Here is a 27,423-nt window from a genome sequence, read left to right as displayed (position 1 = left end):
CCGTCTATCTATGGTTGGAGTTTGGATCAGCAGAATGAGTTTCCGATAAGAGCTGCCACTGCAGTTCTCCCTTGTCCTTCCTGGAGCTGACAGCCCCTCCTCCCATGGGACTGAGCCTGGCAGGGAGGGGCGTGGGTCCCCTGGCCACAAAAACTTACAGATTTCGCTGATCTCAGCAGTTCCAACTTTTCATGGGTGTTGTATGAAGTATGCCCAAAGTCAGATTGCTCTGTGGTGTCCAGTCCACGCAGTTCCTGGCTTTCTACCTACTTTCTTGGAGGAGTAACTAAAACATACAGCTCACCAGTCCGCCATCTTGCCCCGCCCACCTCTAGATGATTGCCTTTTAAGCAAGCATGATCTGCCCTTGTAAGAGTAGATCATTTCCATCAGTCAAATCTTTAGAGAGCTGCCATTCAAAACTTGCATTTAAATGTAATATCAATATTAAAAGAAGTAGGCATTGCATGCTTGCCAAGATTAAACGGAAGAGGTTCAATTTTGAATCAGAACCTGGACTTGCCTGCTTTCTCCTTGCATATCTTGCTGGCAAACCACTGTTGCAGTGTTTACAATACAGGGTTCCTTCTCTCTCTGGGCCCCTGCATTGCATATGGGACTCCACACATGCAGAATAGGCTGTCACATCATCTGGTAGAAAATATTACAGGCTTCATTCTGATCGCCCTTATTTCTTTTGCTTGGGATTTGTGGTGGTTGGGTTTTCTAAAAGCATTTTTCTGCTTTAAATATAAAATCAAGCTTCATTTCATAAGTAGCCTTCGATGTATTCATGTAGTTTAGATACATGCAGTAGATACATATCAGTGCTCACAGTTGGTAGGCTGAAGTATTGGCATTTCATCGTAACCCGATTACAGTATTTCACTAGTCTAAACACTCATATGCATCACACAATGACTTTCATGCTGTGGAAAGCTTTGAAATGGATCTGCCTTAAAGATAGGTGAATTTACACATCCTATGTTTTCCATCATTTTTCTTACCATTTTGCCTGCTTCCCACACTATCTATATTTAAACAAATTCATCCCCCTCAGCCATTTTGTTCTCTGATTTCACCCTACTGTGAAGTCTCAATGCAAAACTGGCAATAGCATGATAGATCATTTAGCTGACAGCATCCTCATGAGTGCAGGGTAGAAACTTCACTTCAAAATCCAGCAAGAGGAGAAGCCGGAATGCAGAGGTATTCAGATACGAATATCTCAAACGAAAACAGAGGTAACAAGAGTGCTTTAATGGGTGAATAAATCTTTCTGCTCCTGGTAAATGTGCTTCTCTCTTCCATTTTATTAGAGCATTCAGAGTTTCTTATAAATAGTGTATTTATTGAAAAAAGCCCTCTCCCTCTATCTTCTCCTCTATCACAACCGGAGAAAGAACGCCTCCCCGCCCTCGTTGCAAAAAATCCCTTGTGGGCTGTTTCCTCTAAGTCCTAAGTTACTTGTTTGACTGAAAGAAAGGGCATGTCTATAACATTACTTGCATGTTAGAAGAGCCCTATTGAGCACAGGATCACAACCACATATCTGTTTGTACAGGTGCCATTAGGCTGACTTACCGTCCCAGTCAGGGGTTAGTCAGGTAGGCTGCTCACAGAGGTGAAGATTTCATATTTTAAGAAGTATGTAGATGCTAAACGTTGGCATGAAGATAAGGTCCTCCAAACACAAGTTCCATCATTTCTTTTTATCCCAAAGGAGGCTCTACCTAAACTTAGGGCAGTATACTGAGCCACTCGGCCCATTGTTGCCGTTGAATACCAAGTCCATTTCATATATCATTAACAAAGATTTTCATGGCCTCCAACAGAGCTTTTAATGGGAGGTATTTTTCGCTTGTTTGTTATAATTTTGCCTTTCTTGTAAGGATTGGCATTTTAAGGCTACTGCCAAAGTTAATTTACTGACAGTGAAGCATTCATAAAATACAGAATGCATTTACCTAGAAAATTTTAGTGTGACCATACACATATCAGAGAGATGCATAATGAAAAAGTTTCAAACTATCAGTGTTAAATACCAAATGAGACAATGGATATGGATGCCCTTTTATATACCCTAGAGTGCCCTTGCAGCAAGATAATATTTTATCATTTTAATCTTACACATTTTGAACCTATTATTTGGGACTGACAATTTTACATATGGGTGAATGTATCTGAAGCAAGGGTGTATGAGAGAGGTTAACCAATAAACTGAAATGGCAAATGTTAGTGACTCCACTCAGCCTGTGTGAAGAAAGAGGGTGAGGAAATCAGCCCTTGCTCTTTCCAGCCCTTTATAATTCACCTTTCCTCTTGTTCAGTCTTCCAGCAACTGCTTACCATCTTTGCTTTATATTTGACTTATTGTCTTGTTTTCATATTTGAACTTATAAATGATAAATAGCCATGCCAAAAAGCGTGAGCACAGACGCTTATCAGAAGCTTCTATCACTGAGCAGAAACTGTCAGGTTTGGGGTGTGGTTCACTTGTTTTTTTATGTAATTTTTGCTCTCTTTGCCAACCTAGAAGTTGCGGTTGCTGTTTTTCTCAGCATTTTCTTATTTCAGGTCCCAGTGATACATCTGTATGGAACTCTAAAAAAAAAAAAAAGTCCTTCTTGTGCCGTATCCTCTTAACATCTACCTCAAACTCTTGGGCACCAGTAGCTGTTGAGGGGATTTGAGTTAATTCATTCTTTTTTTCTTGTCTGTAAATTGTATTACACAATAAGAGAAAAGTAGAAGGTTTGAAAGCAGAACATGACATACGGGCCCCACCATCACGTGACCCTCTCTATACAGTACAGAACGTGGAGTCTGGCATTGAACACCTTGGACCAGGTCCAGCAGTGTTCAGTTACTGCCAGTGCCAGAAACACTGTGGTGAATCATGGACTAGCTATTACCAAGCAGTTCCATGGCCCAAGGAGGGTGAAACAGTGGGACTCCAGTGTATTTTATAGAAGGGAAGAGATATTAAAAATAAACTGTATAGAAATGGATGGAACAATCTTGTCTGTCTCTAATTCCATACCCCCAGTGGTTTAAAACACACCCTTCTTTTTAATCCTTCCCATCTGTAGATTATTATTTATGTTTGCTTCAATGACTGCATGACTTTTATCCCCTCACAACTGACTTCAGGAAGACTTGATTAGATCACTTTTCTATCACATAGTAGGGACTCAGTAAGGATTCATTGTTGTGGTGAATGGATGCATCTGGCAAGATGAACATACAAGTTTCCAAATTAGATTCATTTTGTTGCTCTTTCACAGTTACCTCAGGCATTTCCAAATCACTTTTCTCCTTTGAAAAATCAGTCTTTAGCAATATTGTTAGGGTTTCTAATTTTAAAATCTTCTCCTATGTTACACAAGAAAATGTGTATCAAGTTCATGGTTGTTGGCGCATGGTAGGCAGGCATCGTTAAAATGAAAGTTTGTTGAAAATGTGACTTACTGCTCAGCTCACTTGCATTAAATAAAAATGGGAACAAAGTCTTCTAAGAACAAACAAAGGAATTGTAAGAATACATATAAGCCTTACACTTTTTAGAAAAATAGGTGAAAGGGAAGAAAATCCTAGAAGAAAGGAAAGAAGTTGTTCAACTTCCTTTTTATTAAAATTCCATCTCATTTTGGCCAAAAATAAATGTCATCCCTTAGAATTACTTTTTCACATTTAAAAATCTTGTGGTAAAATACATATGCATAAAATTTACCATTTAAACGATTTTCAAGTGAACATACGATTCAGTGGCTTTTAGTACATCCACAGTGTTGTGCGTTACCACTCTATAGTTCCAGAATATTTTCATAAGGGGAAACCCCATATGAATTAAGCACTCATTCCCATGCCCTGCTCCCCATCCCCATCCAGCTCCTGACAATCACAGATCTGCTTTCTGTCCCTATGGTTTTGTCTATTCTAGAAATTTTATATAAATGGAATCATACAATATGTGACCTTTCATGTCTGGTTTCTTTTACTTAGCCTAATGTTTATGAGGTCCATCTGTGTTATAGCATGTATCAGTACTTCATTCCTTTTTATGACTCAAAGACATTCAATTGTCTGGATATACAAAGTTTTGTTTATCCATTCATCCATTGATAGAGATTTGGGTCATTTCCACCTTTTGACTCTTGAGAATAATGCTCCTATAAAACATTGGTGTACAAGTGTCTGTTTCAATACCTGTTTTCAATTCTTTGGGGTATATACCTAGATGGTAGTTCTGTGTTTACCTTATTGAGGAACCACCAAACTATCTTCCACCACGGCCATAACATTTTACATTCCCATTGGTAATGTCTGAGTGTTCCAATTCTCCAATTTCCCTCCAAAACTTGTTATTTTCCTATTTTTTATTATAGCCATCCAAGTGGGTATAATTCTTTTTGTTTTTACTCTAAACGACCTCCCCTAACCCCCCATTGGAAGCATTCAGTATTTTATAGGATACACAAGAGGTATTATATGCCATCAGTGCCAGCTGAGAGCCAAATGATATGAGAGGCACTGTTGGTTTTTTGCCTCTTTGTCCCTGTTTTAGTTTTCTAGGCTGCTGAAAGCAATATACCATGAAATGGTTCCACTTGAAGAATGGGAATTTATTTACTTACAGTTAGAGTCTGGGAAAATGTCCAAATCAAGGCATCATCAAGGTGATGCTTTCTTCCTGAATACCATCTGCTGGTGATCCTTGGCTCCTCTGTCACACAGCAAAGCACATGGTGTCTGCTGGTCTCTCCCTTCTCTTCCAGGTTTCATTGATTTCAGCTTCTTGCTTCCATGGCTTTCTCTCTCGTCTTTATAAAAGATGCCAGTAAGAGGATTAAGACCCATTCTGAATGAGGTGGGTCACACCTTAATTGAAATAGCCTCAACAAAAGGTCCTTCTTACAACGGCCCACACACACAGGAATGAGTTAACTTTAAGAATGTGTTTTTCTGGGGTACCTACAGTTTCAAACCACCATAGTCCCTATCTGTATTCTTCCTTTATCCTCCTTTGGTGGGGCCTTTCCCCTCCCTCCTTTCTTAAAGTGCTTAGTGCCTATAGGCTTGCTTAAGGTTTGACTCATTCACTTTAAGAGACTTGTATAGCCTCACACTCCTGAGAAGAAAATTTGCATTGTACAGGCTAACTAAACTTCAGAAATATCCAGTAGGCACATTTATTGGGAAGTGGGGATAGGCAGTGAGCTGGCCATGTGTGTCTATCACAGACAGTAGTCAGGCACTCAGTCTGTTGACTGGTTTCTTAGGTAATGCCCAGGGTGAATGAAGCTCACATCAGAGAGCACGTGACAATGTGTCTCTTGCTCAGTTGTCAGGAGAGCAGTCCTTTCAATCCATAAGATTTGACAGGGTCCTTACTTTGGGCCAAGCTCTGGGCAAGGCACTACAGGATGAGTGTGTTCTAGGTCCTGCCCTTAAGGAGCTTGTTGCAGTCTTTTTCACAAGCAGAAGGACAGATTTTATAGGGATCCATGCTATTCTCTGATGGGGCTGCCCTGTGGTTAGCGGGGAATGAATGTGCAATAGTATTGTCCAGGCATACAAATTATAGTCTATGCTTCTGAGAAAAGCAAAATGCACCGAGAAATACTCACTGTGAACCTGAGACTCACACCCAGTGGCTTTGGCCCCTCATTTCTCACACCCTAGAGCTGCACTGTCCAATACAGGTGCCACTGTGGCCTTTGAGCACCTGAAATGTGGATTGTTAGACTGAGGGACTGCATTTTAAATTTTAATTAATTTTGATTGATTTAAATGTTAAAGCTGATACTTGGCACTGCCTGGCATCTTTGGGCCTGTGGGGCTCCTGGCCTGGCCCTGTATTCCGTCAGCTATGGAAGCCCACCCCTGGAGGGGCTGTTTGCCCATGGGCCCCTGAGAACCTTCCACGAGCACCAGGCAGGGTCTGCAACACCGCTGCGGGTCAGGGGGCCCAAGCTAGTAGTGTTGGCCAAACTGCTGGGTGAGAAGGAGCAGGAGCTGTGGGAGACAGAGCCTTTGCTGCCTGATGAGAATGAAGACTTAAGGAGACTTGCAGAGAATGAAATAACTTTGTTTCAAATAGAAATAACTCAGTTGAAGCAGCAGATTATTTTACTTTTGGTTCCCTCAGAAGAAACAAATGAAAATGACTTGATCTTAGAGCTGGCCTTGGACATGTTTCTGCCAGTATTGAGGGTTCAGAAGCCTATATGTATATGAAATTTGAAGGAGGTGTGCAAAGAATGCCAGTGTACAAAGAATGCCAAAGATGCAGAAGCAAGGCTATATCCATATTAGCACCACGACTGTGGCAATATTACCCCAACCTACTGAAATTAATCTGGTGATTAATCCTATAGATTTGAGAATTGATACTATGTGAGCCAGTAGAGCTGGTGGGCAGCATGTAAACACCAAGGATAGTGCAGTCTGGATAGTTCATCTGCCAACTGTTGTCTTTGAATTTCAGCAAGAGAGATTTAAACTGAAAAACAGAAGTGGCTGTGAAAAAGATACATGCAAAACTTTACAGCATGCACCCAGAAGAAGAAACAAGTAAAAGATACAATGCTAGAAAGATTCATATTGGAACTAAAAGCCAAACAGAGAAAATAAGAACATATAATTTCCAACAGAACCAGATCACAGATCACAGAATAAACAAGCTGTTGCATGATCTTGAAACTTTTATGCAGGGAGAGTACCTACTAGATGATCTTGTACAGTCACTGAAGGATGATGCTGATTATGAATCTGTAGTGGAAATTATTTCTAAAAAAGTTTGATGATTTGCAAATTAAAGTTATAGCTCATGAAAAGGCAGAAAATCATTGTTTTGTGTAAATGCTCACAAATATTCTCTTGAAAAACCTGAGTTAACCCAGTTGGAAATAATATGCATATCCTTAAGAGATAATTTCTATAATTTTTTCAATGTATTAGTGAAAAACATACAAGATAAAAAATTTTTTAAAAAGCTGATACTTGATTCAGCTACTGCTAAACTTCTAAGCAGAGTTGGAACAATTTGGATGTGCAAATCTATTTTGTCAACTCCAAATGTTATGAGGTTGAAATATGGATCATCTTTCTGATGGCTATTTATCGTCTGAATTGCGATGTGCTGGAAGTGTAAAGTGCACATTAGATTTCCATGACCCGGTATGAAAGAGGAAATTAAATTGTCTGCTTAATAGCGTTCATATTGATTACATGATGAAATGATAATGATTTGGGTATATTATTTTAAGCAAAATATAATATTAAAATTAATTTTTCTTGTTTCTGTTTGCTTTTTTTAAAATGTGGCTCCTAGAAAATTTCAAATGAATATGTGACTCACATTGGGCTTCTACTGGACAGTGCTATTTGTGAAGAACACTCAGGCTATCTAATCCTATGTAATGCAAGCGAATTTGGCATCAAACTCCATCTTTGGTTTCCCACTTTCTTCCATCATAACTCCCAACATTCCCACCACCTCATCAAGTTTCTTAAGGTCGACTTCAAGCAAAATGACAAACAAGTGAAGCTACTTCTGGGCTTTCTCACAGTCCATTTCCTAAATTCATCTTCTCCCTTTCAGTCCCTGCCCAGACTCAGGTATAAGTCAAATGCATTCAAATCACACAACCTCAGGCCTTACTTGAGTGACAAAGCCATCCAGTAGAGGAATCCACAGTAAAATGATCTTAGTTTAATGTATCATTCCTCTCAGGGGTATTTGCATTTTAAAATGTATCAGCTGAAGAGAGCAATGGTTTATTCAATGGGATGAATTTAAGGTTGGGAATTTGGACAGTGAGCTCTCAACTTGAGAAATACTCCACAGGGGGACCTCCCTGATCTGGTTTTCTAGTTACAACAAAGCAAAACCAACCAAAAGTCTGGTCTTCCTCAACAGATACTCTCCCTGTCCCCGACAATCTGCCACATTGGTAAATAAACATTCATAGAAAAATGATCCACTGATTTCACACTGACAAGTGTGATGTTTGTGGTCAAACAGAGGCAAGATTTGAAACAAATTAAGATACCTTTAATTTCTCTCTTTGTTCTAGAAATGACAATTGCCTTTCATAAGACCAGCTCCTTTAGGGTTGGCTGCCTGTAATGGAAAATACCAAATATGTGTTTAGTCAATTCATTTGACTTTCACTTTATAAAGAGCCTATTTAAAAAGAACGTACATCCAATCTCAGTAGAGCAGAGCCTGTTAACATGAAGAATCCAGGGGGAGATGATGGTCCATTCATTACTCTTTCCAAGGGGATTAGGGCTAGAAAAAATCAGAACACTATTATATTTTTTTTTTTCACTCCACTTTCGGGAGACGGAGGCAATTGTCTTTAAAACAAGCTGATGTCAAGGATATATTCAAAAAATCAACTTCAGGGTATGTCCATTTTCCTCTTTCTGTTCATGAGAATTTGTTTTCATAAAAAAAAGACCCTGAGCTACTAGAAGATATTTAGTCATCAAGGGAAGTTACATGAATGACTAGGTTCTGTATTTATTAAGACAAAAAAAGAGAAAGACAATACATTCTTCTGTTAAAAATATCATACATTATTGTATTGTGCTTTAGGTCTTTCAATGTGCTTTCACAAACGTAAGTTCAGTTTGTTCTCAGAACATTACTGTGAGATAGGTAAGAAAGGTGGCGTTTTCCCTCTTTTAAGGATGAGGGAAAATAACACTGGACATCACAAACCTAGTTAGTGGCAGAGCTACAATCAGACCACTGGTGCCTAGTTCCACCCTCATTCTGCATTCAGTATCCTGAATTAAGTTTGAAACAAGTTTTTAACTTTTTTTATTTGTATTGCACAATCAACATATTTTATGCTACATTAGTTTTCTCATTGCTGTACTTCACAACCTCCCACATTACATCTGTCTGTCTGTCTGCCTCTGTGTTTATTTATCAGCCAACTTTCAGGCTCTCTCAGACTTGGAAGGATCTGGAGCTTGGGCAGGTAGGATAATGGCTATGGACAGTGTGTACTGACCACTGGCAATGAGCAGCCAATGCTGAATTGCTGAGGAAGGCCAGGGACTGAGAGAGAAACCACTGTCTCACGATAGCTGTGATATCTTTAGCATGGCTTAGCAACCTTGACTTTAAAGCAGTGTTCCTCCAGGTTTATTGCATCAGGTGTGATAATCACTAGTTGGGGTACTTGTTTAAAATGCAGAATACTGGGCACCACCCCCAGAATTCCACATTTTAAACTTTCACCCCAGGTGATTCTTATAAAAGCTGAAGTTTGAGAGCATATGTTTTAAAGGTATATGTATTGTAAAGTAAAGAAGGGGCACTTTTCACTCAGTAGCATCCGTGTTCCATGTCAAAGGTTTATCAACCAGCACAGTTGGGGAAGGAGGCAGGCAAGGGTGAAGACTGACAAATATTACTTGCACATATTGCTGTATCTACATCTGTAGCGTATCACAATGTCTATTATGTATTATGTTGTATGTGAGGTATGCTAAAAAGGCTTGATTGTGTTCATTTTGGACTCTTAAAGAAGGCAAAGGGCAGAAAGATTTCCATGGAAAGGTGAAAAAAAGTAAGTTTTGATATTTTTAAGAGTTACCTTCTCCCAATTGTTTTAAATTTAAAATTAGTATTAAAGACTTTACGGAAAACTAGGTTATTCAGGGTTTGAGATCAATTAAGGCTTTACTTTAGCAGTTTGTTCATGCTCACTCAGTTTTCGTCTGTGAATATCCAGTCTGCTTGAATAGAAAGCAAAAGTCCTGTGGCCAGGGAACACGTGTTCTTGTGTATATTTGTAACATCCAGCAAAGCCATGATTTCTCAGTACTTATTGATCATTGGATTAATTCAGCAAGCACCTCCTCTGTATAAGTTTTGAGCTAGGCATAGTGAATTGATAGGTTTTGGTGTTTTTGAAGTTTGAAGAGTCTATCTTGCACTATTAGTAATGACTAATAATCTAAAGAGGTCTCAGTTTAAACAAGCACATTTTAGTTCAGAATGGTGAATTCGCTGATACTTGTTCCCACTTTAGAGTTTCAGTTTCAGTTTGAACTTTTCTCTCTTTTTGGAATAAAAGGTTGTTTGTGTTTTACAAATCTGGACCAAAAAAGTTGATATTTCTGGAAAGTTCTAACCATAAATATTTTCAGTTAATGACTGAACAGTACCATAGGAATTCAAAAAAATGGCCGGACTCTGTGGTACAAGTATAAAAATGCTCAACAGTGTCTCTGACTTAGATCAAGCTGAATAAGAAATGAATGAATAAATAAATGCTAGCTAGAGGGACATGTATTTTATTCAAGTGTTATATGGCTTCAGATTTCCATAAGAAATAACTGATTATTTAAAACATATGTTTAATTATGAAGACATTAAGGGGTTCTGAACATAATAGTTGAAGTAGACAGGAAAACCCAAATTTAAGTTGCCTCCAGCTGATTTTTTTCCCCTCATATCAAAATTGCATTTACTCTAGTTAGTAATAGAGCACAAGATAAAGGAGAAGAAATGGTTCTCCCATATTAGAAAATCATTGCTTCTAAGTAATAATGTTAGATATAATGCTTAAAAATACTGTTATTATATCACAACACATGAAAACTTAATATAACATGAGTTGATGTTTTTACATCATTGACTTTGAATCTAAGTGATAAATATATTTTGCAATCATAGCAATTTTAAATTGTGCACACTTCAGATAGCTTCTATAGTTTAGACTTACCACCATATACTTGGCATCTTATAGTAAAGCTGTTCTTGCACCCTTGTTTTGTAAAACTTAAAATCACCAAAGAGGAGAATTCTAAGTTTAAAAAATGAGAGGGATCTTGAAATAGTCATGGAACTAGAGTTATTGGACAGGTTGATAAGCCTCTTTGGCACCAAATAGTAAGCAAATATTGTGACTATAAACTATACTGTTAGGAAAACTACTGAAACACATGTTATAGCCATGGGTCATAAAATTCAAGTGTAAAGTTGAGTCTTTTTTGAAGTATAAGATTTTCTCATTCATTTTGTAGTTAAAAATAAAGCAAGTGAAAATAAAGGGTCTTTTTATGGAAAATTTAAGAGATGTTGTATAACCTTAATGAATCATTAGGATTAGGTTTCCATGAGAGTGTGATTTTCTGGTTAGCAAAACTTTATTTTATTGTGAATATTTTATAATCAAGATTTACAGATACTCAGGGAGGTGCAGATGGGACAACCAGATAATCTCCTAGGTCTCATTTCTGACTATAAAGTTATGGCATATATGTGAATGCTACAACTTTTTAGATAAAAGGATATAAATATAAGTTTTTCAAGGTAGTAGCATTATTTCATTATTTTGAATTGGAATATTGAGGGAAATGTCTTGATATATTGTTCTAATGATATTTTGGGACCTTAGATTTTTATGAAAACGTAAGTCTTCCTGAATGAATGTAAAATATACCAAATGGTTACTTTTTTTAATTGGCATGCCTTTTGAGATTTAGTGTGTGATGGGCTTATTATTGAAAAGTTTTTCAACTGTTACAAATAAATATTATTAATATTGTTTACTTTTATCAAAATAGTGCAGGATTTACAAAAAATTAAGATGGCAGTATTATGTTGTTGCAGTATTGTTTACATTAACTTCATGCACTTTTTGTACTCTTGCTTCTTTAGTTGATGCCACCACTATTAAAACAAAGTAGTGAAACTTTTTGAAGAGCTTTATATAAATATGTGTTTTTGTCAGTGAACCCATAGTCTTAACTTTTCTTTTAGTATACACTGTGCATTTTAAATGACTATTGTTATAAGTTTTCAGATTTCATTTACAGGCACATCAGAAAAATCTAACAATGGCTTGGCTGTTTTATTTACCCAAGGTAATTTAAGGAGATACTTAGGAAGTTGCTGAGAGATGACTAAACAGATAAATTATCTTTATTGGATAGAGGAAGATGAGAGCAGAGATTTTTCATTAGAAAATTCACTACAAACAATTTATTTATTTTATTTAAGAAAGCATGTATTCTGGGTGATTTTCTTCATTATGTACTTATTTTTAACAAGATTATATATATTATATAGGTATTATATAGATATGTATATAATTTTAAGGATTTTAAAGCCTAACATGAGCATATATACAGATAAATATTCCTCTTACCTAGATTCTTCTTCAAGTAATAACAGATGCGATAACAATGTTTTAAAACTTTCAAGTAATATCCTGGCTTCCATATACAGATCTGATTGAATCACTCCTCTGCTTATAAACCTGCCTTTTAATTTATTCAACAAATACTTATTGAATCCTTTCCAGTGTGCTGGTAATGGTGTTCAATTAGGAAGATAAAAAGTAAAAAATATAGTGTCAACTCACACTCCATTTATCCAGTGTATGGACAGATGAGTAGAAAAATGGGAACAAAAATTAAATGAATAATAGGAGGGGGGGGGAATGGGATGTTCTGAGTGTTCTTCTTTACTATTATTTTTGTTCTCATTTTTATTTTTTTGGAGTAATGAAATGTTCAAAAATTGATTTTGGTAATGAATGCACACCTATATGATTGTGAACAATTGATTGTACACTGTGGATGATTGTAGGGTATGTGAATATATCTCATTAAAACTGAATTGAAAAAAAAGACATAGTGTCATCCCACAAGATGTTTATTGTCTACTTGGAAAATAGATATTATCTATAGTGGGATGCATGACAAAAATGAACTATGTACAAATTCGCCCTGGAGCAAAAAGAAGAGATTCTAAATTGTCTTGGGATATGAGGGAAGGCAGAGTTTAGGGATTCTGTCTTGAAGGAATAGGAATTTTGGGAGGGCATCTCAGGGAGAGAAAATATTGCTTGGAGCATAGGGTGTATTTAGGAGTGTGACCTATTATTGGAGCATTGGATACATTATCCCTATTTGATGATGATAAAACTGTCTCTCTATATTGCTTTTTTGAGCAATTTAAAGGTGGTAATGCAAAATCATGTATTTTAAAATATTATAATTTAAAATATTATAGATTTTAAAATCATTGATTTTTATCATCACTCCCAAGACGCACAAACATACTTGTTTGGAGTTTAAGTCATTTAAAAAATAGATGTGATTACTTAAGAATTAATTTAGTTTCTGCATCTCTACAGTAGACTTACATGGGCCTATGGATTTAGGAATCATATGAACGAAACACTCAAGGGTAGCTCCCCTAAAAAAAGAGGCCATAAAGGAGATAGGTAATGCCGGAAAGCAAAAGGATGAAGGATGGGCAAGCACTTCTGAACTTCCCATTAAGTGCCTATCTTTTTCCAGCAAGCATAGGCAGAATCATTGGGTCCTCAATACCTGGGTCTTTCCTGTCCTCTACTTAGTCCCTCCCTAGTTTTGCCGTCTCAACCTGAATCCTGTCTTTGCTCCATAAACTCCATCAGATCCACTTTATACATGGTGCCATATAAGTATCAGGAATTACTACCATTCTGGCTTTCCATTCCCCTTCCAGCCAGTCTTTACCTTCCTCACTCCTATTCTTCTCTCCTCTGAGAGAACTTAGCTAGTGTTTCCTGTCTTATTACAACTAACTCCTCATGTTGTTGTCCCATTTCCCTCCCTTAAATTTAGTATTCTTCCTATCCTATGAAAATATTAAGGATGGAAAGAGGCTACTGTTCACATTATTTATGCTATATGGCATGAGGATTTTCCTATACATTTACATACACATGTACATGAGTATATGCCTGCACAACTGTGTCTTTCTAATTGTTTGTATTGCAAAAGAGATGGGTTCTGTATTAATCCAAGGCGTATGTAGTTAAAATAGCCTATGTCTTTGTAAGTCTTTTGTGGGGCTCTAAGGATCCACACAGTTCTGTTATGGAAAGAAGTTGCTTATAAAAGATGAAATGATTGTGAAGTTGCTTATAAAAGATGAAATGATGACTTTCCAATGTAGGTGTCTTTGAGAAACATCTGGGAATTTCCATTTTGATCATAACAAGTTTATATATCTGAATATCAAGAAAAAAATTTGAATGTATTTGAGATTCAATTTCCTGAAACAAATAAAGGCTATTTCTATCTATATCTATATCTGTATCTATCTATATCTATATCTATATGTCTCTATATCTATAGCTATATCGATATCTAACCATATCCATGTCCATAAATGTGTACATTTCTATTTCCTATAGTAAGGAGCCCTTAAAATAGTAAGGATTTTGCTTGGCTATCCAAAGTTATTTTGCATGTGTTTTAAAGTGTTTAACAGTCCTATTTGGTTGCCATCCAAGTACTTTTACTGATTGGCAGAACAAAAACACAGTGCACAATTTGATATGATCTGCAGTCTTGTCTGAGCAACACGAATAACATGGATATTCCCAATTAGTCTGGAGAAACATTGTCAAGACTAAAGAGAAGACTGCACAGTTCCTGCTCACAAAAACTATGGCAAATGCTATTAATCTTTAGCTGTTCCTACCATAGGATTAATCAAAGTTTGCCAAAGTAAGGTATGTCGGTTCTTAGAGCATAAAAGGAAAATATGGGGTCAGAGATTATATACACAATGTATTAGCCAGTTCATTTAACTGCATGGTATTGGTGACAAACTAGCAGCCAATCAGCATGTTAAATTTTACTACAAAGTTATTCAGAGACATTGAAAATGAGAAAAATTGAACTATTAGCTGTATATTTCACTTTTCTTCCCATGCTATGACTGGCTTAATTTTTACTTTCCCTTTTCTCCTTTATTGTTTTAAATATCTTCTGGAATTAAGATTTTCAAGCTGGTTCTTTCTGCACACATATACATTTTTGGTGTTTCTCTTCCACTTCTTTCTTCAAGTGTACATATAATTGGAGGAGTAAAAATCTTTTTGTAGTCCTTATTTCTTGAGAGTACGTTGAGACATTAATAGGATGTGGTTCACTTCATACAGAAACAAGCATCTTATGGAATGGTCTTTTTGAGAAGAGGGACAGAGAGTAGGTATTCTAGAGTGGCAATTCTGGACCAGAAGATGGAAACTTGATTTCTAGCTCCAGTTCTGCTGCTAGCTGGCAATGTGAAGCAGGGCAAGTTAACATCTATGGGCTTAAACTTTTTCATCTATAAAATGAGGGTACTGATCAAGATGATTTCTAAGAGTTCTAAAAGTTCTAATTCTATGTTGTAAGATTTTGGCCAAGACTGACTCTTTTTGAGGCTTTGGCCAAGTCTTTTTTAATTACAACTGTGAAATATGCATTTCTTAGGTATTTTTAAGTGATTAATGTTCATAAAATGCTTTGAAGAGCTTTCCATTGTATCTTATACAATTGTCCATTAAAAAAAACCAAGTGTTCTGTAAGCAAAGTCAGTGTTTCCTATGATGAGACCGAGTTTTTGACACTTACCAGTCTAAGTATTAAAGTGTGGGACACTGAGCCTGCATAAAATTACATTTAAAATACATGTTTAATCATTTTTATTTCTTTTATTCTGAGGGGAAAACATTTTTGGTTCAGGAACGTAATGGTAATTACATTACATAAGTTGCTACTGAAGTTTTGTAAGGATAGTGAAATTTGATTAATTTGGATTTTACTAATTTGTAATTGGGGTGATTTTACTTGGTTGAAGTTTATTTAGAAGTGCTGTTTGAGGAATTGTGGTTTTAAACAAATTTATAATGTAAAGTATATTTCATGGACCATATTTCTACTTAAAGGAATTATTTCTTAAAGGCTTTGGCATATTAGTCATTTGCTCATGAAAGAGAGTTACAAAAGACTGAGAAATTTATTAAAGCAGAAGTCAGAACGGAATATAAAAAAATGTTCACCATCAAATATAAAGTTTTTAGGGTTTGGGAATCTTTAAGAGTGCTGAAGTTGGGGTGGAGGAAAGCAGTCTTATTTTCATTTCACTTTGAACAAGTTTTCAAATTATTGGATTGACACAAAAACTAGAATTAAACATTGAGCCTAAGAGAAATCCAGACTAAAAGTTGACACAGAAGAATTAGTTGTATTTGTTGATTTCTTGGGAACCTACTGACATCAGCCAAAATATATAATATGTATTTTTGGAATCATTTGATTGTTCACAGAAGAATAATAACTTGAGAATCTTTACAATAAAGTGATCTTTTCTTGTTGGAAATTTGGAAAACTCTACCCTGAACCCTATTTCTCAATCATTAATTTTGAGTAGTCTTAGTAGACAGATACATTGCTAGAAAACATTTCACTACCTTATTTCACTACCAGGTTTTGGGGTCTTTCTTCTCAGAAGGGGATGTCACATTTGTAATTACTGCCTTGTAGTATTTTCAAAAGCTGAAAAGTGGTTGAATCTCCTTTCTAAAACACCAGCTTCCGTGCTTTATGCAGCTAATTTGTAGTTGTTTTATGTTTTATATTTTTAAATGTTTGAGGGTGCTTCAGTTTTTGAAAATTTGTTTGGAACTTACTCTGGGATGGGATATTCAGAGTTGATGTGTGTGGATGTGTTGTGTGTGTGTGTGTGTGTGTGTGTGTGTGTTTGCGTGTGTCTGTGTGTCTTTCTTTGGGATTCCAAGTTGCCACTGCTAATTGTACCTCAGTCCCTTTTGCCCAAAACCATTAAAAATTATCACAAAGCCTTCTAATGTAAAATATTGACTATGGCTTATTCATATTTGTGGTAGTTTTTTAACTTTTAAATATATTTGGGCCATGAAAGTATTGAAATCTTCATTCATTGAAGATTTCTATGAAACACTTTTGTGTGTGGGTACTGAAAAGAGTTGGAAATACAATTTAACCCTTTTGGTTGTTTCACCAGATTTTGAGGTGGGCATGTATGTATGATACATGTGTGTGATAGATTGAATAAAATTATTTGTGAGGCAGTGATGCTGACATCTATTTAATAAAGTCTGTGTATTATTGGTCATTATTTCAAAATAAGCTCTCCCTCTATATGTGTTTGTGTGCATGTGTATGTGTGCATAGGAAAATACTAGTTTGTCCTTTTGCCTAAATATTGGTCTGTATTTTAAAGGAGGTACTTATGCTTTCCTTACTTGATTTCAGACTTATTTCTGGTATATTAAATTATATATTTTGAAATTTTTCAAAGTAGTATCTTATTATAGAAACTGTCACCTGTCCTTTTTAAATACAAGTGAGATAACAATTAAGGGACTAAGTCTCAATCTTTTAAAAATTAGGCATTATTTGGAAAGAGTATCTGAAAGCGAACTATTTAAGATAAAAGCACTTATTGTTTGGATACAAACTTGAAAGTAAATACGAGCTCTTTGTCACTGCAGTGATTTTTTTTTTAAAGATAGTTTTTTGTGCCAATGGCTCTCTGCCTTTACTAAGGTTGCATTGATGAGAATTGATAATTCTGTTTTTAGGTAGAAGAAGGGTGCTATGAAGATAGATATTTGTTGTTGGTGACTCGCCTACATTGGAAGTAAAATTCTTCAGCTTGTAAATATAGAGTTCAGCATAATAATGGTTTAACCTCTTTTCAATTTTTATAACTTTATAAAATTTGTTAGATTGGTGCTTTAAAGAGGAACTTAAAACACTGAGTCACTTTTGGGGCATTTACAATGCTATTTTCTGGCAGTATTTTAAAACACCTTTTTTTTTTTGCCATTGCTTTCATGAAATACCTCAAGCTTCCTTTGACAGTAGCTCAATGTTTTAACCTCCTTGGCAGTCACTAACTCCTAGAGGTTACCGAACCCTCCATCGAGCTTTGGAGTTGTCCTTGCTGGACATCTGCTTTGCCAGCAGCATTTGTCTTTCCTCTAGGCAATTTGTGAGCTGTTTGAGACAGGGGAGGAGAGAGGTGGGTGAACGGGAGGGGAAAGGGGGAGAGAAAAAGGCGAGGGCAGCATTGAATTAGATTGTTGATAGCGTCCCTCTGAGGACTGCTATTAAGAGCACGCTACTCTGTGCTTCTCTGCAGCAGAAGACAGAGTGATATTTGTGTTACCACAGCATGTTGTAATCGTATGAGATTTTGCTCATCCTGGCTTGGAAATAAGAACAGGGAAAGGAGAGCAACTTGAATCAGAAGCTACTAGAAGAGTGCAGAGTTCTGCAGCCGTTTATATTTGTTCTTACAGTTTGCCTTCTTCTAACTGGAATACAGAGGGACTGGCATTTTTTAAATGGGCTTTTCCCATAATGGCATTCTTGTATTGTGTGGCCAGAGCTTGCACAAGAGGAAAGCAGGCTGCCGAATTTAGTCACTGATCTCTATTAGCTGTGGCCTAAGGCTATGCTGAGGTTTATATCCCATTTGTATTGTTGCAGCTCAAAAGAAGAATGTTCAGAGGATGACAAGTGTATTCTGAGTAGGTATGTTGTTTCATTTTCATATGAAACCCATCTATTTTTTTTCCTGCTACTATTGGTCAGAAATCAGGTTAATAGATGCAGAAAACAATACAGTGCTGCAGTATCCCTGTTAAGGTAGAACAATGGTATTGCAAGCTTTAAAAAACCCTAGCTGCTTTTATTAAATAAAGCTGCATTGTGTGCTGTGCACAGTACAGTCTTTAAAAAAATATACTGCAGTCAACACTTTCTAACGAGGTGGCACTATTGTTGAGTTAGAATGATAGAATCATCATATTGCTTTAGGGGACAGGAGGTTTTAAGGAGGTACCTTGCAGCCCTATTTTACAGATTGGAAGCATCAGTTTAAGGGCACCGGCAGAATCATTTGCTTGTTCTTGGCGCAGCCACTGCTGTGTCAGTACAGTGTGGAATGGAAGTCCTATTTGGTAGTCTGTTATGGAAACACTGTTTACAGTTATTGTAGTACCGTGGTGACAACATGCCATTGAAATGGAAAACGAGCTCTCCTGCTATCTGGAAATTCCCAGTTCCTGTGCTTAAAACATCCAAGTCAACACCACCTTCTCCAGCCTACATGTAAGTGAGAGAAAATAGGATATTAAAGTGGGACTTCATTCATGAATCTACCTTGTGGCAGAAGGGGGAAAAATCCCAAAGAGCAACATCCAAAAACCCACAAGATTAAAAACCACAAGCTTGCTTACATTTAAAGACGTTGGCATTTCCACATTTAACATTGTTTCATTTTCCTAGGAGTTTATGTTTATTTTCATTTAAAGTGCTAATTGGTAATCTATGAAATATGAAAATGTAAAGGTATACATAAAGAATTGCATAGGAATAAACTTTAATCTTTACAATTGTTTGGATTTCTTTTGAATTTTTGTATGTCTAAAACACTTAAAATGACTTCTTTTGTGTAATAGCACAAAAAACTGCTGATGATTGATGTTGGTGTTTTGTTAAATATGGAAATACCTTCTATATGATTTTTATGCATTTGAAACATATTCAGAGTTAGCACCTTGATCAAAAAATAAGTCTTTTAATCAGGACTTTTATACTTGAGTTGTGCATGAATATTAATAAATTCCATATCTTTACCAGTTTTATCATTCAAGGGCTGAAGTGTAAGAGTAAGTTCAAATTTGTGCAAATTATACTTCTATGAACAGTTTATAAGAGTGTTCAAAAAGCATATTATATAAAAATCTATTTTAGAAATTTATTTTAAATTAAATATATACTGAAATATATTGGGAAGTCTTTATTGAATTTTAAAAAAACCTTTGCTTTTTTAAAATTCACAAAGCATTGCTTTAAAAACAGAATCCAGGAGATATAATACAATTTTCTTTTAAACTATTGTTCATGATCCATTTTTGTTTTTGTTTTTTGGTGGCAGAAGGAGTGAAGGAAAGCTGGGCCTTTTTAAAATTATTGGTATAAGAAAAGCTTTTCAGTAAAGAAAATCTGTAGTGAACACCATGAGTGTTCCCTTTAAAATATTTTTCAGTAGGGAACATGTGGAAAATTCCTCCTGCTTTAGGTTTTGTGTTTAGAAATCTGGTGACTTGCTATTTTATTACTTAGTATTTGTTTTACCTGAGGTTCAGATGCACAGAGATATCCTGTTATTTGAAAGGTTTTCAGTTGATGAGGAATTGTGGTTATGCTGTCAGACCAAAATAAGTGATTTCCTGGAAAGCTCTGATAAATGTGGGCATTTTAGAGTTAAATCTTGTCATCATCACATTTTCAGATTATTTCTTATATTCTTTCTTAGAGGTGCTTCAGATTATCCCATCTGTTTGGATGTTAAATTCTATTTCCTATGAAATTAAAAATTTACACTGTATTTGTAAAAAGAGACCAACTGTATTTGTTGTTAAAAAACTGTATTTGTCAATAGCACAAATTAATGGAAGTGACAAGTTAATGGAGGTCTTTCAAATAATTTGAGAAAATAGGATGTTCTTGCTGATTTTATGAATCTTAGCTGGTGAGATATAACCAAAGATTTACCAAAAGCAACTTTACTGGGAGGAAAAACAACTAAAATTGGTAGATGAAAAGTAATAATGGTTATTAATGATTCTTGTATTCCTACTATATTTTAGTGTTGTAAACTTATATTGCAGAAGGTTTGCCAATTTTAAAAGATGGCCTAAAAATAGTTACATTTTACTAATTCATATTAGCCACAGCTTAGATACAGCCTAATAGAGACTCTGTAATGAATCACTTTCTTCCTTTTAAGTTCCATCCTCTTTAACCTGATATGAGTAAATTGATTTAAATGATAGAACCTGATTTAGATGTTAGAACCTGGAAAATATCACAGATCTGGCATGTTGTCTGTTGACTACTGGGAGAACATATTGGTAGAATGGGAAAACCTATTTGAAGTGCCAATGTTAGCCTTGACTATTTTGACATTGTAATGGTCTCTATATAATTAAATTGGAATTGGCTTATTTTTCTTTACAAATAATTTAATGAACATTTAACAATATTGTGTAAATATACACAAGGAGGAAATGTGTTAAATATAGGAAAAGATTGGCTTGGGGAGTTTAAATTTAGGTTTTAAGATAAATTGTTTAGTTTTTGGCTGTTTTAGATTAGAGGAGAGCATTGCTTCAGGTGGCCAGAAATAAAAACATCATGTTTAACATGTTCTCATCAGTGCTTCTTTATATTCCACAGCACCTGTACACATAAAATGATATTTGAGTTTAGCATAATTTTCTCTCTCAATAATTATAAAGACTGAGTTACAATGATGGATCAAGTAACATTATATTTGCTTTCACAATAATTGTTCTATTTGCAAATATAGGTTAAATGGTTGAGTATTTTGATTCTAAAGTCTTGTATTGAAATGTAATAGTTAAATTCTGACTCACTGATAAATTGTGATATTTTAGAAATCTTCCTGTAAAATCATGGATAAACATTTAAAATATTATTTTGAATAGATAATTCTTCACAGTTAATATAAGAATCTTTGGGTATGTATGCGTGTATAGCATCAGTATTGGTTGGTAATATTTTTTCATCATTTACTGTAATTTATCAAATACATTACCTGGTTTTCATTGCAGACAGATACTTTTTCAAAGACTCAACTTGCAGTATAAAATATTCTCATGCATAGTAAAAATTGAACATATATGGAATAATACAGGCTCTTTACAGTCTCTTTCCAAACTCAGTGTAGGTGTAGCTTAGCTAAAGCTTTTCCATTGATGCTGTGGATAGAGCAGTGCAGCTAAGCTAGGGAAAGCTACAATAACAAACATTTTACCAACTGCAAACATTGAACAGAAAGGCTAATTTGTTTCCTTGTGTTCTTCTTTACAAGTTGAATGACAGTTGAAACTTCTCCACATTTTTAAGACTTCTTGTTAAGACAATATTTATAGCAATCATTTCTTATATAGCATACAGCCCTTTAAAAATTGTGTTATAGTATGATACCAGAAGAATGGAGGATCTTAAAGAAGATTTGGGAAAATAATCCTTTGACCTCTGGATAGATTGATTACCATATACTTAGTCTTTGTTGAGCAGATATATTCTTGCTTTAGCTTCGGTTTCGAATTCTTGACAGGGTGGTGTGTCATCCATGTGGAATTCTGAAGAGATTGTCTTGATAGAAACCTGAGTCAGTGACATGTGTTTGTGTCACAATCTGTTCAACAGTAGGTTGAAATTCAACCTTAGCCTGAGGGAGGATCTTTGGGTCAGTATAAACTGAATTAGTAAAGACTCTGCTCCTGACAGGTGTGAATGATATAATTTAACCTGTCATTTTGCTGAAATTGATAAAGCTGAAAGGGCATTCACAGCTAAGTGGTTTTCTGGTGTTTTGGTATTCATTGTTGTAAAACAGTAAATTGTTCCTTCAGGCTAATGTTACAGGGTTAGTGCGTTGTTGGATTCTAAGGACACAGTGAAATAGAACAGGGTTAGCACTAGTGATCCTTTCATCTTTTCTTCTTGAGCAACAGGGTTTGACAATAATGGTGTGGCAATAATGAGGTGGACAATTAGGAAAGAATTAACCAGGCCATGTTAATAATGAATTCTATCAAGAGAGTCACTGTGAGATGTTTTCCTTAGAATGTTACCTTTCTCAAGCTGAAAGAAAATGGGTAGAATGATTGTTAGTGAATTAGACCTGTCCTCCTGTAGTCCTTGCATCTGCATTCAATAAGCTTTCTGTTTACAATGATTTTGTTTTAATATGCAAAATATATTTTATAGTAAATATCAATAGCACAGTATTTTACATATTTTATAGAGATTGCTTCCTATAATTTCATCATTAAAATTCATTATCTAGATTTCCTGAGAAAAGATTGTGCATACTGTATAAATGCTTCTTGTTTGTGGGTGATTCAAACGATAGACAAAAAAAAAAATATATGGATTTCCTAAAGCCCACGTTTTCTTCCCCCTACCAGTGTCTGTTTTATAATTTACTGAATAAAACAAAACTTTGTGTTTTTAGAAACTTTTTTATTTAGCAAAATACTTATTAAATTGTTAATAGCCAATTACACAAGAATATCTTTAGTTAGATGCTTTCACAATTATCATATACATATAATGCTATTTGTGTCTGCTTAATTTGTTTTTACTGCATTTGTTCAGTCTAACAAAATTATGTGGAGAAATAACATAACTAATACCTAAGAGAAGTTTAATGTTAGTCTGTAACTTTCTTGGCATGTTCTTTGGGAATTTCCATCGCCCTAACTTGCCATGCACTAATGATAAATCATAGAAATATAAGTGACTTTAGAGGACATTTAGGAAGTACACACTCCCTTTAATGCAAGAATACCTTCTGTGACACCTCTTAAAGATGATGGTACATGTCCTCATTGAACAGTTAATGACAAAGGGCTCACTACCTACCTAAGGCAGCATTTTGCATTTGTGGATAGCTCTTCCTTGCATAGAGCTAATTCAATTCCTCATACCATCATTTATGTTCTGGTCCTGGTTCTGGTGCTGGCCTTTTGGAGCTATATGGAAAAAAAATCTCTTTTCTTGATTACCTATACGCCTGGAAATCTTCTCTTTCTTTAACCATTGCTCATGTGACACAGTTTCCAGGCATGTCACTCTCCTGCTTTATTCTCGCTAGGGTAGTTTTTCCTTGTTAAACTTTATATAGGCTATTACAAATGAATGTGATGATCTGTATGTGGTCTGACTAGTGGATGACACATCTTTCCTTTCATTTGGACACTCCACTTGTCTTAAAGAGCTTGGGATTATATTATTATTTTTAATAATAGATTGATACTGGCCTGGAGTGAATTTAGAGTTTACAAACCTTCTTTTCAGGGTCTATAATTGGATTGTTTGCTTCTTATGGAAGAATAAATTTTAGTTAGCCACTTCAGATCTTTTAGTGTGAGGAAGGCTGACATGTGGCAAGTTAAATTTTTGCTTTCTGTGTGTTTTTTAAAAAAAATCCTTGAATGTAACTGAAAATTATTGCAAACAAGTTTGCAAAGTTATTTTTAAAAGTGGTTGTTTATTTGACACTTTATTTAACAGTTTATTTGACAGAAAGCTAGTGTTTCTGATGCTTTGTTATTTCAAAGAATTTTTTTATACTTAAATGAGTGTTGTTTCCAGATACCAGAAAATAAAAGAAAGAAAAAGAAACATGCCCTAGAGGGAAAAGAGAATTGGAAACTCCATATCATCCTGGGAAATCCAGAGTTCCTAAAAATTCTAAGGATTCCAGGCATTCTTCCCGAAATTTGGAATATTTAGATGAGACCTAAGAAGTAAGGCCAAGTTTTGCTGAAGGGAGGAAGAGAAATATAGTAACTGATAAGTATAGATTTATGTTAACAACTTCAACTACAGGTACTTGGGATTAAACAGTCAAGAATTATAAGCACTGTAGGTAATATTTTAAGTTGAAATGGCAGCACTGTGTGTTGCTTCCTTTCTTCAAGGCTGTGAGAAAGAGATGGTATAAACATGAGATTCTTGGGGAATCTGTATATAAGGAAGTTATGAATAGTCTATTTTTGAAAGTGCTCAGTTCTTTTTCAGTCACCTTGCACATCATGTTTATAATATTCAGCAGTTACTCACTGCCCATTCTGTGGCAGGCATGATTCTGCTGGGTATTAGGGGCATGATCCTTGTGGTCATTCAAAATGACTATTCTTTATTTTCCATACTATCTTTAGTCATAAAAAATTAAATTGCTTAATTTATTTTACTGCAATGAAAATTCTGAACAAAGACATTCAAGTTAAATAACATTTTTTGTTTACTGCATTTTCAGTATTGATAATGGATTTAAGGGCTGTGTAAACAGATATAAAATGTGTCTGGGCTAAATGAGGAGACATGAATTGGAGTTATACACTAGATTTTTTTTTTATCTTGGTAATTTATGACATCATGATCTATATATGTCTGCTAAGCCTAATTCATTTATCACATCACTTATGTTCTCAATTTCCTTATTGAACCTCTGTCTAGATGTTATGTCTGGGTACGTAAGCATTTTAATTGTTATTCCTTCTTGGTGAATTATCCCTTTTATTTATATATAGTATCCTTCTTTGTCTCTTATGACAGGTTTGCATTTAAAGTTTATTTGTCCGATATTAGTATAGCTACCCGGGCTTCCTTTTAGTTGCGGGTGGCATGGTATAGGCACACAATGAAAATTATTCCACAATAAAAAATAAATGCATAACAAGTCAGGAAAAGATATAGATTGTAAATGATTTTAAGTAAAAGAAGTTAGTCTGAAAACCTGTTAGCATATGGCTCTAACTATATGATATTCTGGAAAAGGCAAAAACTATACAACAAAATAACAATGTTTGCCACAGACTCTGGAAGTGAGCAGAGGGGTGAATATGCAAAGCCCATGATATTTTTAGGACAAACTATTCTGTAAGATACCACAATGATGAACACATGACAAGATGTATTTGTCAAAAACTATTGAACTGGAATGTAAACTGTAGACTGAGTTACTATTGTGTCTGTATTGGCTCATTAATTGCACCAAATGTAACAAATTAATCCAATATGTTAAAAATAGAGAAAATTACATGTTTGTAAGTTATATGGGAAATCACTTTGCTTTCTATGAAACTTTTCTGTAAAACTAAAATTTATCTGAAATTAAACCTTATTTTTTAAGTATATTTATTTGATCTTGTTTAGGAATGTACTGAATATATAGACACTAACTTAATTTGGACTAATTTAATATTTTGACAATACTGAGTCTCCCAGTCCATGGAGAAGGTGTAATTTTAAAGATAGTTGTCTTTTTAATTTCTCTCAGAAAAGTTTTATGGTTTGAAGTATTCAATTATTGCATATGCTTCATTCATTTTTTGGCTCAAATAATGTGCTACTTTTATTTTATTGAAAATGATGTTTTTATTTCATTTTCTGATTGTTGCTTATAGCATATAGAAAAGTGATTGACTTTTTTATACCATCTTTTTCTTGTGACACTGAAATATCACTTACTATTTCTAGTAGATTTTTTAAATTTCCCAACAGTTTTTTTTATTGTGCAATTAAGTCATTTGTGAATAAAGGTAATTTTATTTCTTCCCTTTCAGTCTGCATGCAATTTATTTATTTTAATGTGTTGTTGCACTAGTTAGAACCTACTGTCTAATGGTAAATAAGAATGTTAATAGTGGACACACTTGCCTAAATTCCTCATCTCAGAGAGAGCATTTACTCTTCAATATGATGTTGGGTAGAGATTTATGTAAATGTCCCTTATGTAATGAGGGCACTCCTTGCTATTCTTGGTTTGATGGGCATTTATTTTTAATTCAGTTTTATTGATATATATTCACATACCATGCAGTCATCCATTGTGTGCAATCAGTTGTTCACAGTACCATTGTATAGTTGTGCATTCATCACCCCAGTCTATTTTTGAACATTTTCCTTACAACAGAAAGAATTAAATTAACAATAGTAAATAAAAGTAAAAAAGAACATCCAAATCATTCCCCTTCCCACCCTGTCTTTCATTTAGTTTTTCTCCCCATTTTTCTAATCATCATCCATACTCTGGATAATGGGAATGTGATCTACAAGGTTTTCTTTTTTTTTATTATTCATTTTATTGAGATATATTCACATACCATGCAGTCATACAAAACAAATCGTACTTTTGATTGTTTACAGTACCATTACATAGTGGTACATTCATCACCCAAATCAATCCCTGACACCTTCATTAGCACACACACAAAAATAACAAGAATAATAATTAGAGTGAAAAAGAGCAATTGAAGTAAAAAAGAACACTGGGTACCTTTGTCTGTTTGTTTCCTTCCCCTATTTTTCTACTCATCCATCCATAAACTAGACAAAGTGGAGTGTGGTCCTTATGGCTTTCCCAATCCCCTTGTCACCCCTCATAAGCTACATTTTTATACAACTGTCTTCGAGATTCATGGGTTCTGGGTTGTAGTTTGATAGTTTCAGGTATCCACCACCAGCTACCCCAATTCTTTAGAACCTAAAAAGGGTTGTCTAAAGTGTGCGTAAGAGTGCCCACCAGAGTGACCTCTTGGCTCCTTTTGGAATCTCTCTGCCACTGAAGCTTATTTCATTTCCTTTCACATCCCCCTTTTGGTCAAGAAGATGTTCTCCATCCCACGATGCCAGGTCTACATTCCTCCCCGGGAGTCATATTCCACTTTGCCAGGGAGATTCACTACCCTGGGTTAGACACTAGAGTTTAATGTCCCTGTTACATAGGATGAAAAATGATACCATTTATGTTTAAACTTGGTAGTATCCTTTTAACAAGAAGAATAGACTGCCATCCTTTTAGTTGGGCAGGGAATAGTTTGTTGTTTAGTGCTTTACAAGCACACAAGTGTGCATATTTTACCTTCCAAGCTGCAATAATTTGATGCCTGACTATAAGATGGAATCTTAGTTAAAAATATAATTATGTAGCATTTCCAATTATAATAAAATATATTGATGAGC

At 35.2% G+C, this 27,423-nt stretch overlaps 1 protein-coding gene and 2 pseudogenes across 1 annotated transcript in view; all 3 read left to right on the top strand.

The window, feature by feature from the left end:
• The window catches only part of LOC119524142 (coagulation factor VIII-like), a gene marked incomplete at its 5' end in the record, with an annotated part of 623,301 nt that overhangs the window by 111,452 nt on the left and 484,426 nt on the right, over positions 1–27,423 (top strand).
• Positions 5,794–6,806, top strand: LOC119523974 (annotated as a pseudogene).
• LOC119523973 overlaps positions 18,866–27,423 on the top strand; it is an 84,951-nt pseudogene continuing 76,393 nt past the window's right edge.

Source organism: Choloepus didactylus, chromosome Y (assembly GCF_015220235.1).
Source record: "Choloepus didactylus isolate mChoDid1 chromosome Y, mChoDid1.pri, whole genome shotgun sequence".
Lineage (NCBI taxonomy): Eukaryota > Metazoa > Chordata > Mammalia > Pilosa > Megalonychidae > Choloepus > Choloepus didactylus.
This window is presented reverse-complemented; position numbering and strand designations above follow the sequence as displayed.